General features: G+C 48.2%; 1 long non-coding RNA gene across 1 annotated transcript in view; it reads right to left on the minus strand.

Annotated features, from left to right (window-relative positions):
* The window catches only part of LOC115906982, a 65,322-nt gene extending 57,526 nt beyond the window's left edge, over nucleotides 1-7,796 (minus strand). Inside the window, exon 1 of the long non-coding RNA XR_004060967.1 lies at nucleotides 7,550-7,796. This is a non-coding gene — a long non-coding RNA (uncharacterized LOC115906982). The remainder of the gene's footprint in view (nucleotides 1-7,549) is intronic.
* Between the last annotated feature and the right edge of the window lie 8,235 nt (nucleotides 7,797-16,031).

Below are 16,031 nucleotides of genomic sequence, written 5' to 3' on the forward strand. Positions count from 1 at the left end.
GTTCTAAAAATCAGTACTTTTCTTAAAGGAATGGCAAGAAATTAAGACCCTGAGGGGATGTTTTTCTCCATGCCAGAGGCCCAGACTAGCTCAGGAGAAACAGAAGTTCATCCTGCAGATATGAAAGGAGTGGTTTCTGCCCAGGCAGGCAGCAGGCAGCTGCTGGTGCTGGAGGTGAACATCTCGAGGGGGAGCCCAGGAATAAATCCTCCTTGGAGGCTACAGGCACCTAATAGAGAAGTTTCCATTCCCTGATCCATCACTACATATTACACCATAAACAAGGGGTGATACATACAGTTTGGTGTTCTTCATGTCTGGGCCTGATGTGTGGAGCAGGAAAGGAAGAGGAAGGAGTGGAATAAAGGAGCAGAAGAGAGAGGTTTCTTCCAGTGGGTGGCCAAGGACACTCAAGTCAGGCTTCTGCTCTACCCTGGCCAACGTGAGTTTCTCTCTCTTCCTCAGCTCTTTGAAAGCCAGAAGAGAGCAGCAACAAGCCCAGCTGCAGCGACCTTCCCAAGGTGACAGCCAGCCCTCCCCAGCATCTCCACCAGGATGGATGAGGCTGGCCCTGAGAACCCAGGGCCTTCTTAGGGATTTTCCCTGAAACAACGTTCCCCACTCAAGGAAGAGGTGCTCACCCATCTTCTCAAAAAATATTGTATATCAGAGTGCTACAACAGGGGCTTTGGATATTCAAATACAATTTTTAGAGGAAACACATTCTATAGCTCCATGTTCCAGCATCCAGTGAATTGCTAACGCAAATAATTAAAACTAATATATGGTTGTAAAAATAAATGAATAAAGTATATTTCATTATGCAGTATCCTTGATTTTTATGGTGTTTGATTACTCACTAATTTGCAAAATGTGGTAATCTGCAGTATGCATCCAAGTCATTAGTGAAATCACACTGTACTTTAGTCAACAGGCTGATGATCTGACATGTCCCAACTGCACCCCTTTACAGAAGGGTAAAATGAATTAAAGGCTCTGATTCTTGTTCTTATAAAAGCCAGTTTACAACACCCAGGCAATGAAAAGTGACCACCGAATTTCTACAGAGAGGCTTAAGGTGGTATAAATGAACATTAAAATAAGTAATATTGTGGCCAAAGGCACTTATGCCTTTTGGGGTTTCTTTTCACATATTTTTATCTTTTAGTGTCTCTGATTAAATTTGGTGAGAATATGTAGGTGACACCTAGAAGACAAATATAACTTGGTATGGATCAACAGTGTTAATTCCAACACCCAATTTTGAGAAACACATGTTCTCTTGAACAGATATATGGGTGTTATCATTGGCACGGCTATAAATAAATATTAAATCCTCATCAGTCAAAATAAGAGTACTCTGAGGTTTCACTTTCATCACATAACAATAACACCTCTAGAAAAACATTAAGTCTAAATGATAGCATATTTATTATTTGACAAAAACTATCTCACAAAATATTTTGGTTTAATTCCCAGATGATTTACATAATAGATTATAGCAGCTGCTATAACAATTCCAAAGTTGTTTTTTTTCTGACTAGTCTTTGAATCCTCTAACACTACAAGTGTTTTTCCAGATCTTATTTTTTAAATTAGCATGCCTTGAGAAAATACCTACATGTATTTTCCTAGAACGACGCTAGCTATTGATCTCAGCTTGACAGAAGTGGAAGAATTCATAGGTCATTTCAAAGTCACCTGTTGAAGCAAAAGAGAAGAAATATTTCTCCTTCACTAGCCTGGAATCTTTAGAGACCAGTGGATGGTGCGGAGGGCTCTCAGGGGCACATACGGTGGTGGTGCACAGCAGAGCAGAGCGTCCTGGCAGATTATCACAGCATCGCAGCTTTTCCATTTGAGCCCTGAAACAACTGGGTCTGCCCTGGGCTCCTTCTCAGGAAAAACTCCTGAAGCAGGGGCAGGCCTTTTGTTTAATTGTAGCCACGTGCAAATTTATTTTGGGATGAGCATATAATTAATCTATTAAAAGGTTCCATCGGACATTCCAAAAGTTGCCATGAAAAATTATTGTCAGTGCACAGCTGAGATGCTGCTTTATAGAATTAGCTCATAAAGTGGTATCGTGTGTAATTGCATTTGTGTTGTCACTGTCTCTTTGTAAATCTCCAGAGATTTACAGCATCACACACTGGAGCAAGACCATCTAATATTTATAATGTTTCATTATTTTCATCTACTTGGAACAAAACTTGTAGACTTATAGAAAATCTGACAAGATGTATCAGAAATAGCAGGGTCCACTTGCAGTATCCATAGCAGTACACAGAACACAGGCAGACACGACACCACAGGAATTGCAAGGGACCAAACAGCTGCATAACATTTACTCAAAATACTTTCTGCATTTAACACACTTATTGAGCAGAACTTGAAAATAGGGTCATTGTTTATTTGGGCATGGCAGAGGGGAAACTTCGGGTTTTTTCTCGACCTACAGAGTATAAACAGATCTGGATTGTAAAGCCTCTTCCTTTTACTTTTACAGGTAGAAATAATATTTTAACTAATGACAGCTTTGACTGGGCAAAAGTTAAAAGGCTGCAGAAGGTATCCTATATTTTAACTCAAAGTCCTTCTTGGAAGAGGATGGACAGATTGTTCCTGCACAGATTCATATCAGAAGTGAGTTGTTTACAGCTTTTCGAAACATTTAGGATTTCATTTTAACACTTCCTCGTTTATGACAAAAAAAAACTAGGAGCATGCAGTTTTCTGATTGCTACCATCAGCCAGCAGGAAAATGCTTAAGCAAGAGTAAAACAATTTTCTTTATTACTGGTGGGGTCTTGAAATATATACCCAAGCTTCATAAAGAACATAGCACCAATTGGAAATTTTGCCAGAATAAGAAAACAAGAACTTGGCCCTTTCTCTGCAACTACTGACAACACTCCACAATTTCATGCTGTTAGGATTTTTTAATTAAATGAGCTATTCTTCAGTACACAATAGAACTAAAAAGGAGAGAGTATCTAAGTATGAGGGTAAGTTTGTAAAGGGGTCTCTAAGTCCTTTGCAAATGTGTGCAGAAAATTAGAAATTCCTTGATACCACGATTACCGATATTTTCTAGGTAAGATAGTCCATATATATTTTTTTAAGGGGCAGGGTTTTTTAAATAGCTGTGCTTTTTGCTACAGTCAATAAGTATCATGAGAAGGAGAAATATGATATTAAGCAGGATCTGATCCTAAACTTATGGCTCCAGTGGGAACCGACTAAACACCATTTATAGCATATCCCAACAGAAACACTCCATTTGCTGTAGCAGTGTTTACTGCATTCAATTCTCCTAGCAGAAAACAGCTTTTTCACAGTCAAGTTCCAATATTAGCGGTGAATTAATTATTATGTTTTATTTGCAGGACCATGCTAAGGCTGAGAGAGCAGCGGGAGAGAGGAGGGGTCCCTCGTTGCTTTCAGTCCTTGGCAAAGAAGAATATAGCTATGGTAATCTGGGCAATTTTTAACTTTCAGTCATGTGGCTGGAAAAAACAATTACTAGAAAGGACCTGACCAAATCTTTTATATAGTTGCTAAAAGAACAATATGTCATTTGTCTAAAAGAACAATATTAAAGAAATATCCTGAAAACAACCTTTGCTTGGATAAGGCGATTTGCATGTCATTTCCATCAGCTCTGCAATACCAGTCCAGGTTTCTTATCTGCACTTGCATCCAAACACTGACCTTTTTATGCCAGACATAAATCAATAAATTTTAATCCAGAATGTTACCTGTAAATAATTTTAACCTAGAATGTTACCTGTAAACAACATACTATAAACCAAACCAGAGCTGGAAAGAGACGAGAAGTGCCGTACCTGTACAGTGATTTACACTGAGCCTGTTCCAACTCAATGGAGTCTCCCATTGATTTCAGTGTGGTTTGGTTCAGTCCCTTATCTCAACCCTCATGTGTTTTGCCAATTTAATGTAGTCAGCCTTCCTGGTAGCCTTTGTCCACTGCTCCTTATGGGAACATTCAACAATTTGCTGTATGATTAAAAATGTCTGTGGAAGTATGAACCACATTTTATATCGACCAAACATACCTGGAGGCTAGACAACTCCGACAAATATCACAACAGAAAAGTAGTAGAGCATTAAAAGTATTTTCATTTTAGTTTTAAAAAAATATCCTGAGTATTTCAAACAAACTAACAAGATGATTATAAATGCTCATATTAGGAATATTCATCTCAGTGAAAGTCCTGCAGCAAGCAGAAATGGTAAATAAAAATAAATAACAAAATCTAAAAGGATCAAAAAATGTGAAAATGTGACTGACACAAAAATTGCTGTAAGCATGTATAACCTGCTTCACTCACCTATGTGAAAGATAATGATTTTGATTCAAACATAGATACTCACATTAGATTTGTAGCTGCCTGGATTATAACCCCACTTCCTAAACCTAACATACCAATAAAGCAGGAAGATACAACGAGGAAAATCTGAACCTGAATAACTAAACACTTACTTTTTATAAGTAGGAAAAACATACCTCAAGTACTGTACGCTGGCATTGTATTTACAAATGCTTGACTTTTCAATCATACATATTAACAAAGTTTCTTGGTTTGTATCACAGAGCTAGTGGAAATATATTTCCATTCAGTACTCTGTGTTATCCAGCAGATGAACATTTTCAGGGTGTTTCCTAGATTATAACTCTTTTAGATGTCAGGCACAAACTACACTTGCTCTGTTGGGATTTTTTTTTTATGTGCAATACCTTAAAACCTAAAATTCCACTGCAAACCACCGTCTGTTACAGCGCTTCATGATGACCTGGGTGTAAACTTTCACCATTCAAGAAAGTCAAAGGAGGGTGAAATTTTAAGTGCAAAAATTATCTATTTGCATGGGGGGCAGGGGGGGAAGAAAGGAGGGGAAGAAGGGGGAAGCAGGATTTTTTTTCAGAAATATTACACCTAGTCCAACTTAATGTCTAACGTGGGTTGTCTGAGTTTGCTTGGCCTGCAGCCTGCAAAGGCATCCTCTCAGGTTGGCTGTCCATTTTCTTTTCATATGAATTGTTAGTAAAATCTACTTGAAATAAAACAGAGCAAAAGATATACCATAACATCTGCATGAGTTTTTTATCAACTTCTGAGGGGACCATTTTACATTCGGACTGTAAAATACGCCCAGAAAATAGGCCTGAGAAAGAATTCTGAACCTCACAGCATTTGGTTTATATTTTTTTGACTACAAGTGAAGTGTCTGGCACATCATTCATTTCTTCCTGGAAGGTGCAGATTTGAGGACATGTTCAACCCTGCTCTGAGTTTGGACAGTTTCAGAATAAAAGGGAACTATTCCCAAAGTCCCTGCCCTCTAGGTCTGCCTTTTAGATAATGAAGTTTCTGAAGGCGTTGCTCAACACAAACCAACTAAAGAGGAAAGGAAAAAAAAAAAAGGAGGGGGGGGAGGAGTAATATGACAGAAAAGTACATGTTTTTGCATTTCTTCCAAGTTTATTCCGAATCATATCCATCTGTGTGAAACAGCTAGCTCCCTAGCAAATTAATGGTCTGATGATTCAGGGAAATGTAGAGCTAGGTTCTTAGTAGTAAAATGCATGTAGATGAAGAAGGGGATGCACAGAGGTGAATCCAGTTTGGTAGGATAGACGTTTTCATAGATCAAGGATTAATTTGGAAACAATAGTCTCCTAATAAAATGTCAACGTTATAACAGTTTTATTAAAACATGTCTTGGAATTATAGGATAAAATTGTCTCGGACTCAGCTGCAACCCGCTGAGGAACCTGAGTAGAGTCACCATTTATTAGCAGAGGCGACTCATTAGAGAGGAGGGAAGAACTGGGTCCCGCTTGAGCTGGAAGTTTTGCCCGAGGAGCTCAGGATCGGCCCCTTGCCGTGCCCCTGCCCCTGCCGCCCGCTGCAGCGCGGGAGCGGCGCTCACCTCTTCCCGCGGGGAAAGGACATCAGTCTGCGCCACGAGAACGCTCCGCTGCCTCTAAAACAGCGATCTCCCGGCCAGCCAGCCTGAGCAGAGCAGCAGTACTGGCAGATGCTCAACAAATGATCGCCTAAAATACGAAACCCTCATTCCTTCTCTTCTTTCAGCCTTTTTTTTTTTTTCTTTTTGTGACAGCAACTTCTGGAGATTAATCCCTCTCCAGAGTTTGCCCGTGCCTTGTCACGTCAGTACCGTCCTGCACAACTTAACGAGATAAACGCTGACAAGCTAATCAGCCCGGGCGGGGGCTGGCACCGCGGCCGCCTGCGCGCCTGGCCCCCGCGGATCGCTGCCCGCGCCGGCGGAGCGGCCGCTGCGCGCCCCGGGCCTCGCCCGCCGCACCGGGCCGGCCCCGAGGGCAGCGGCGGCGCCGGGCGGAGCCCGTGGGCGCGGACGGCCCGGCCGCGACCCCGCCACTGTGCGCACCCGCGGCCTCTGCGCGGCTGCGGATGGCGGACCGCGGGAGGAGCCATTAGCGGGCGGCACCGGGCTCCTTTCCCGGCGGCGCGCAGGGGACGAGCCCTGAACCTGGCGGTGCCCGCGGCTCCCCGCGCCTCTCCGCCGGGACCGGGCTCCTGCCGCCGGCCCGAGGCTCCCGAGCCCGGGGCAGCCCTAGCCCGGCTCCTTGCGCCCCGAGCCGGGCTCAGGGTATCGTTTTTCCCGGAGAATTAAAGCGTCTAATTTATCCAGGCCTCATTTGCGACCGGTCTCCTGCTACATTATGTCAGCAAAAGGTCAGCTGGACTCAGCGGTTCTCTTCATTTTCTTAATTTTTAAAACAAATAAACAAAAAAAAAAAAAAAAGGAGAGAAAAAAAGAGGAGGGGGGTGTGTGATGGGGGAGGGCGGGGGAGACAAACCAGCAAGTTATTCAAATTCAACCTCATCTGAATAATCGTGAATTTGATCCAGTCAGAGCTGCAGACTGTACATTAAAAATAAACGTCCAGGAGGCATTTACTGAAGTTGATTTATTTAAAATAAAAAAAAAAAAAAAAAAAAAGAGAGGTTTTAAAAATGCAACGTCTGTCTAGCCCTTCTCCCAAAGATGGAGTGAGTTTTCAGGTACTGCACGAACTTTGCAGAGTGGTATCAGTGTGCCTGCAATACTTAAGTTGAATGCTTGAACCCCCCAATCATAATTGTATGTTCACAAAGCACATATGGCAGCTGCATTCTTTGTATAGTTTGTTATGATCTGGTGTGTAATGTAAATATATAAGTTCCAACCGAAAACACAGGCTCGTTTCCCCCATAACAATCAAAAAAAAAAAGAAAAGAAAAAGAAAAGTTGCTTTTCAAACTTAAAAAGAATTACATTAGTGCCGTGCTACTGTCGGAGCCAGCAGTGATTATTTGGTCTGTTTGCTCCCATTCAGAGTTAATACACGACAATAGTTTTACTCTGTGCTGCTTGACGTGAAACCACTGGGGTTGGGCAATTCTGCTCCAAACAAATACAACTTCTACACCCATCCCTGGGACAGCTAGCCGAGAGCTGAACGAGTTTTGCAATGGAGAAAAGCATCACTTACCACGACGGGGATCTAGATCTCGGCAAATGCTGCCAGTAGGTCTGAGAAGTGAAAAAACTGGAAGGGAAGCGCAAAAAGCAGAAAGTTGGAAAAGGGGATTTGTGTGTGTGTGTGTGTGCGTGTGTAAAAGCCAGAGGGAAATGCGAGCACAGCGCTCCCTGCTCTCCCTGGTCGCCACCAAAACAAAGATCCAGGAGTTAAGGGAGCAAAGCTGTGCCAGATCTACACACACGGCTCCTCAGGGCCAAACCTCAGCTTCTCACTCACTCCAGCTAGCGACAAGGGTTAAAGCTCCGGAGGGACAGGCTAGCCGGCCCCTGACACCATTGGCTAGGAAAAAAAAAGCAGGTTTAAGGTAAATTTACAGGCTCTTTGCAAGTTGCAAAAGGACAGTTTTTAAATTAATATAATAGTAACAACAACAATAACAATACTATTACTAACAGAAAAAGCAACAACAACAATAATAATAGAGCCCATTCTTGTCCAGTTGGCTGAGAAGCGAGGGCGCGTCCCCCTCCTGTGCCCCCGCAGCGAGCGCTGCGCGGTCCCGTCCTGGCGCAGCCGCCCGCGCCCCGCGCCTGCCCCAGCCCACCGGGGGGACCTGGATATCCCTGGAAGCACAACAGAGGGACGAAGCCGGGGGGAAAGGGCTGGGGGGAGGGAGGAAACGAAGCAGCCATGAGCACTAAATGCAAAGGTTCAGGCTCACACTTAGAGATCAACAGTTTTCCTGGGAGCTAACTGATGGGAGCGAATTCCCACGCGAAGGCGTGGGCATGTGGTTCAGGTGTATGCCCGGGTGCCACTGTCCCCCTGAACGCCGCCCTGCCCCCGCAATTACCGGGGAGCTTCCCCTTCGGCTGAGGGGGAAAATGGAAGAAAGAAAAAGCCTGGATGGAAAATAGGGGGGAAATGTGTATGAATACGCATCTACTTAAATGTTGGAACAAATGGTGACAACAGTGAGTGCCCAAGACAAGCTTCCACTTGGGGAACCGAGGTCAGGATCTGCCCTTTCTGAAATGAAAAGACGACGTGATGGACATGGGCTTTATTGTTGCCCCTTGTAGTCGGCTGGGGCGTGCAGGGAAGCTCAGCCTTGCGGGGAGGGGGACACAGACGCTCCAGGTGTCGGCCGGAGAGGGTTCCACAACCCAGCCCAGGAGCACACACCTATGGGCGCGTTCGTCTGCAGCGCCGGGCAGGGAGGGGAGAGGGGACGATGGAGAGAGGTGGGCTATGGCGGAGGGGGAAGAGGGAGAGAGAGGCTATGGAGTGGGAATTGCCGCTGGGCGATTTCCAGCCCGCCTGACTCCACCCGGAAGGGCCTTTCTGGGATCTTCGTGTGTGCCGGGCCGGGCCGTGTGGACGCGGCCGTGCTCGGGCTGGGTCAAGCGCCCGGGTGTGCCCGGGAGCCCGCGCGGGTTCCGAGGGCTCCTGCCTCCATCCTGCCCGCTCCCACCGGGCTCGGGGGAAAGAAAAATCCATGTCATTACCAAGATACAGAAGCACATTTCTGATGCTATGGGATGTTATTTTGCCACCCTACAAAAGGCTTTAAAATCACTTTGTGCCGCTGAACAATGAGTATTGGGAATTGCTACTATTTGTTTAAAAAAAATCTACAAATTAAAAACCTACAACCTACAAAGGAATAAATGCCTAGAGCCTGCGTTTCTTCCTCGGATCTATCATGCAATGTCGATATATCAGCAATAAAATATGATGGGCCATACAGTATGATGAGGTTTTCTTAAGAGGAGCGAGACAGAAAGGCATCCATTACAAGAACCTTTCTCCCTTCCCCAGAGACGGTTCTCTTCTGGTGACTGTACCCGTCGCGTTTTGACACATCAGCCCACGAAATGCCACTCGGCCGGCGACCCCCGGCGCTGAGAACGGCTGTGGGGAGGGGGCCGCGGGTGGCTGAAGAGCCCGGTACAGGAGGGAGGTCGCGTTTGCCCAGCGTGCAGGGGAGGCTGAGAGCGCCCGGGCTGCGGGACAGGGGTTCGGCGCGGCGGGGGCAGCCGGGCCGGGCCGGGCCGGGCGGTGCGGGGCGGGTGCGGGCGCGGGGCGGTGCGGGGCGGGCGGGCAGCACGTGCGGCGGCGGCGCTGCCGTGCGCGGGCGCGGGGCGGGCGCGGGGCGGGCGCGGGGCGGGCGCGGGCACCTTCCGCGGGCGGTGGGGCCGCGTCATAAATATTCAACAGCACGTGCAGCCGCGCCGCGGGCGCGCATGCGCCGCCGGGGCTGCCGCCGGGGCGCTCGGCGGGCCCTCACACACACACGCACGCAGACAGACAGACATACACACAGACAGACAGACAGACAGACACAGCCAGACACTCGCATCGCACACACGGGACTCGTACGGAGCGCTCACACTCTCACACAGCACTCACACACGCATCACACGCGTGCAGATGCACACATGCATCCACATCATTCACGCACAGCTCACACACGCACAGAGTGCTCGCACAAACACACGCACACCCCGCTCACACTCACAGAGCGCTCACACACAGAGCACTCTCACCCAAACACACACACACTCCACTAACGCACACACCCCACTGACGCACACGGAGTACTCACACTCACAGAGCGCTCACACACAGAGCACTCACCCAAACACACACACACCCCACTGACACGCACAGAGCACTCACATTCACTGGCAGAGCGCTCACACACACGGCACTCACACACAGAGCGCTCACACAAACACACACACCCCCCAGTGACACACACACCCCAGTGACCCACACACCCCAGTGACATGCACAGAGCACGAGCACTCACAGAGCACTCACACTTACAGAGTGCTCACACTCAACAGAGCATTCACACTGACTCGCAGGGCGCTCACACACATGGCACTCGCACACAGAGCGCTCACACAAGCACACACACACCCCACTCACACACAACCCCACTGACATGCACGCCCCACTGACACGCACAGAGCACTCACACACACGGCACTCACACACAGAGCACTCACACACACGGTACTCACACACAGAGCACTCACACAAACACACACACACCCCAGTGACACGCACAGAGCACTCTCACACACAGGACTCACACACAGAGCGCTCACACAAACACACACACCCCAGTGACACGCACAGAGCGCTCACACAAACACACACACACCCCAGTGACACGCACCGCCCCCACGCACAGCCGCGGTTTCCAGGAACCGTCCTCAGGTGGTCAGTCCTGAACGTCCCGGCTGCCCCCCGGCCCCCAAAGAGGCAACATCAAGCACAAAACACATGGCCTGGCGGGGGGAAGCTTGCTGATGTGGGAGTATTTTCCCGGGCTTACTTTTTCTTCACTCTTTGGTCATATTTCCTCACGGGATTTTTGGAAGTGAAAAGGGTACTAAAGGATCTTACAGTTCTGCCCCGTGCCAGAACACAACTTTCAGTTTTTTGCTAAGCAAAACCGTGCCCAGGTCTAGACAAGCAGAGTGTGAGGACTCGGACTTGAGCGTGCCACATTGATCCTGCACCCTCGCTGCAGCTACCCCAGACAGCTAATTCTGTGTTTGGGTCCCCAGATGTAAACACATGCACAATCACAGATGCACACACCGAGCATTTTTTAATAGCAGTTTCATAGAGAGGTAGTATGATCGTATATATCTAAAAGGTAATTAATTTGATTTATTATACTTGAAAAATCCTGTCTGCAGTACGGGCGTCATCTGGAAACTTCATGCTATTTTATACTATCGTTCTAAAGCCGAAATAAATGTTACGAATTGATGACAGCTTCCAGCTGCATGATAAAAATAGCCCCTTCTTTTCACAGGATCGTGTTTCATGTTATCGAAGATGAACCAAATCTGACCCATAGACGTCCGCAGCAGGGGAAAAAAATTGATACAAAATAAAAACCTCGGCCATTTTTAATAAACAATGCTCCCTAAAACGCAGTACCTTTGCGAGGAAATGGAATCCACCTTCATACGTTCAGCAGGTTCAGGAAATCAGACCTGCCCCCCATTCAAAACAGAAATCTCAATTATTAATCTTTCCGGGTGAATTTGGAAATTACACCCATTCTGTTACAAATGCCACCCACTGCACAGAACATTTGAATTGAGATTCTGCGAGCCTTCAAAAATGTACTTCCGTGTAAACACATGAACGTATGTCCTTCTAGAAACACCGTTCTTCCTTTACGTACAAATGTAGATAGAGAGAGAGATAATGTACAGATACGGACATATTTGTAATACAATCAGCAACGCGAACGGTGATTTCGGTGAGCTTGTGTGCATCTGCGGCAGTGACCGCGTGTCCCGTGGGCTGTAGCCACAGCACAGGCGATGTCCGTGCCCGCCACGGGACCCCCCGCGCCCGCGGAGCCGCTCCGCAGGCCGGGCTGCGCGGCCGCGCTGGGCCCCGGCCGGGCCTCTCCGCCTTCCCCGGCCTCTCCCCGGCAGCAAAGCCCCGCTCCGCAGGAAATCGCCGGGCACCTCTTGAGGGGAATGTGCTGATTCCCGCGGGAACGCCGCACTGACCGCGGGATCGAGCCCTCCTCTCGAGGTGCCCGGCGCGCCCGTGTGCATGGGGCGGCCCCGGGCGGGCGCAGCCAGAGTGGGCACAGCCACGGGCGGGCACAACCACGGGCGGGCACAGCCACGGGGGGGCACAGCCACGGGCGGGCACAGCCACAGGCGGGCACAGCCAGAGTGGGCACAGCCACGGGCGGGCACAGGGCACAGCCACGGGCGGGCACAGCCACGGGGGGCACAGCCAGAGTGGGCACAGCCACGGGCGGGAACAGGGCACAGCCACGGGGGGCACGCACGGGGCACGCCACGGGCGGGCACAGCCAGAGTGGGCACAGCCACGGGCGGGCACAGGGCACAGCCACGGGCGGGCACAGCCACGGCGGGCACAGCCACGGCGGGCACAGCCACGGGCGGGCACAGCCACGGGCGGGAACAGCAAGGGCAGCTTGGCGGGCGTGCTGCGGGTGCGAACGAGGTGCGTGCGTGTGCAACGCAGATGGGAACTTTGTGATGGTGATGCACGGTGTGCCTGGTACCTGCGCGGCCTCCTTCGTGGGCGTACCGCTCACGAATTCCTCTCCCTCTGAGCTCCAGGGGCAAAACGCAAGCGGGTTCTTTTAGCGACAGGTCACTCGACATACTCTGCCCTTTCCAGAGTGGATCTCCATGCCCATCCTGCCTGCTGGAAGCGGGCTTGCAGCGGGGCTCTGGCTCCGCGCCGGCCGCGCCGGGGCTCCTGCGGCCCCGGGAGTGCAGCGGGGCTCCTGCGCGCCCCGGCCCGGCCCGCGGCCCGGCTCGCTGCTCGCTCCCTTTGAAAGTTGCTGCGAGAGGAGAGAGGGTTCTGGACACAGGAAAACCCATAAAGTCAGAACCGTTTACTAGCGTGGCCAGAAAAGCAGTAAATAAAAACGTCGATGCTCCGTGCATCAGTGCGGGGACTGCTGCTTCCTCACGGCTAAAAGAAGGGCGATAACCAGACGAGGCCAGCGCGGAGCGGGTGTCCCCATTTCAAACAGTGTCTGGACTATAGAAGCTAACTTTGCCTTATGAATGCCGGACTTGCCTCTTAATAAATTCAAGCGATCACTCACAAACCATTAAAGCGACCTGAAAGGCGAGTCTTTGGCGGGGGAAGTGGAAGCGCCTGATTATTGTTTTGCATTTAACTTTCTGCGTGCAAACGGCACAAGCACGGCCGGGGGTTGCCACCCGAGAGGGGCCAGCACACACAGCCCTCCACACACCCAGCCGAACAGCCTCCTGCACTCTCCCCACCGGCACTACCGTCCTGCTTTGGGTATCTTCAAACACTCCCCCGCGGCGGCGGGAGCCTCCGCGGGCGCGGGAGACTGCGGACGGCAGACATCGGACCTAAGCGTTTGGTCTAGCCCGGAGCAGGCAGCGCGGAGCGGCGCGGGGCTGTCGGCACGGCCTGCCGTGGGCTGCGAAATCTACTTTTCCCACGCAGGAAAAGTACCGCGACACCGTCTCCAGAGCCAGACATCGGAAAGAAAGTGTTGGCCCCCGTTGAGGCTGGAGAGCTGGGGTGGGTGCTTCTCCTCGCAAGCCTTCGTGAATAAATCCGCAAAGGGAGCCTTGCTAGAGGAAAGTTCACTTTAGGGACTAAAACAGCACAGAAACCCCCGGGAGAAACCTCACAACCTCTCTGCCTGAAAAACATCTCTGCCGGGGATTTCAAAGCACTGCTCCCCTCTCCAGAGCCAAGCGAACAGCACAAGCACCAGCATGGCGTGGACTTGAATTCAGCATTAACAATTCCAGCCCCAGTGATCGTCGCTAATTCAAAACATACACGGGATGGAGATCAACCAGTATCGCACAGTTCCCCCTCAGCCCCGATAAAAAACCTACAGCAGCAGCAGCAACAACATTAGAATCATCCTTTCTGCTGTAGGACGCTCAAACAAACCTCAGACTGAAAGTTTAAAAGAATACTCATTAGCCAAGTGTTCCAACACACACAAGTAACAGATCTGTGTTAAGCGACCACTAGGGACTTTACACAAGTTCAAAGAAAGTTGCAATACGCATCTTTAAAATATCTCACCCTCACCACGTTTCTCCGGGTTTACGTTACAGATGGGTGGCTCAGACGAGCTCAACGATTCCTTTTTTCTTAGATACGCCCAGGTTACATTTTTTATAAACGATGCCCGGTAAAATCGCCTGTTACCCTGAAAGATTCGCAACAAAGCAACATTTTCGGCGCATGAAACACTTTTCCTCCTGGCTCTTTTGCCCGGTGGGCTACATTTCCTCAAGTCCCAACACTTTCTGCCCCGGTCCCACCGGGCTCCAACTTTTCCTATCTCGCCAAACCCTGCAAGGTGGCGCTCTTTTCATTGAAAACTGGTATTAGCCTTACAATAATAACATTTTGTAGAAAGTAAAGTTAAAGCGAAGCCTTCCCACGGGTGCTGCAGGGAGCAGGCGGCGATGCCGAACTGGCAGGAGTAGGGATTGGGATGAGCAAGACAAACTCTCTCTTTTTTTTTTCTTTTTCTTTTTTTTTTTTTTTTAAGGGGTGGGGGGTGAGGCGTATGCTCTCGGGCAGTGGAAAGTCTCTCCGAGGGAGATCCCCAAATGTTGCGGACAAAGGAATATCCTTGCGGAGGGCTGCTGAGAGGCAGGGCTGTGCTCTGGGCGGGTTAGCGCCGGGGCTGCGGAGTGCCCGCACTGATGGAGGGGAGAGCGGCTTCCCCCGCACCCCCGCCCCCCGAGCGGTTAATATGGCTATTGACTCGCTGTACACATAATATTTCTCTAAAGAAGCTGTTAAAGTGTCATCTTGGTCTACTGGAAGGTCAGTTTGTGCAATTCACTCTATGACATATCACAAGCCCTCGCAGCTTTAGCCAACCTCATGATTTGTGTTGTCTGTTGATATGTTGTCTGCTTAATGGGGCGATCATGCAAGCTACAACCAGGAACAAAGCCCAACAGTTCCAACAACCGTAGCTAAGTTAGTGGAAGCAGTACAGCTTGCAAATCTATCAAACTAAACTGCAAGAAAGACAATCTGATTTAGAGAAAAGGCGTTCTGCTACAGTCATTAAGCACAAGTAATTTAGATTTTTTATATTGTCTTCTCATTTACAAATTTACTGTATCAACGCCAGCCAATGGAACGAATTTCTTAAGTAAATGAGAAATAAATAAAAGAGATAGAAAGATAATCAAATTACATAAAATAATTCTTATGCCCTACATTTATTTTTTTTAGAAAGCTATTAACACTAGCAAAATTATAGTAATAATAATAACATAGCATAAGAAGTAATTGATTTAAATTAACATCACGTTTTAAGGAATATCAGCAAAGAAAAAAAAAAGAAGAAAAAATCAAATAGAAATACACACAACAACAACAACAACGGCCTTCGTGAAACAGTGCTGTACTTCCTGGAGTAAAAGGCCCAAGGAAACTCATGAATCCACTGCCTAAGAATTAGTTATGGTCATAAATGCCTTAAATTAAAATAGCAACCGAAATCTCCTCTGTTTTAAACCTCCTAATATATGTTATCCGAATTAATTTAATTTAGGGACCCAGTCTATGCAGATTCATGGACAGTGTTGGACTGGAATGCAGCACTTCTCGTGTAACAATTCCCCACATTAATATTTATGTAGCATATGCAATCTATTTCTGTTATTTTTATGGTTGTTATTCTATGTCTGCAAAGGTCATTTAAATTATACTGCGGCCGAAAATTTGTTTCATAAATTTTGATATAAATACTAATTACACACTATAGTAATGCCAGCAGGGATCCTTTCATTTATCACATTTATATCACCTTCGCTGCTTTAGTGATGACATAATGGAAAGCAGTGAAAAACTGGGACAGTTTTATTCTAATATCCTAAAGCTAGAAGGAGTTGCAGCAGGTTGACTTAGTGAATAAGAATTCCTACCACAA

This window comes from Camarhynchus parvulus, chromosome 9, assembly GCF_901933205.1.
Source record: "Camarhynchus parvulus chromosome 9, STF_HiC, whole genome shotgun sequence".
Lineage (NCBI taxonomy): Eukaryota > Metazoa > Chordata > Aves > Passeriformes > Thraupidae > Camarhynchus > Camarhynchus parvulus.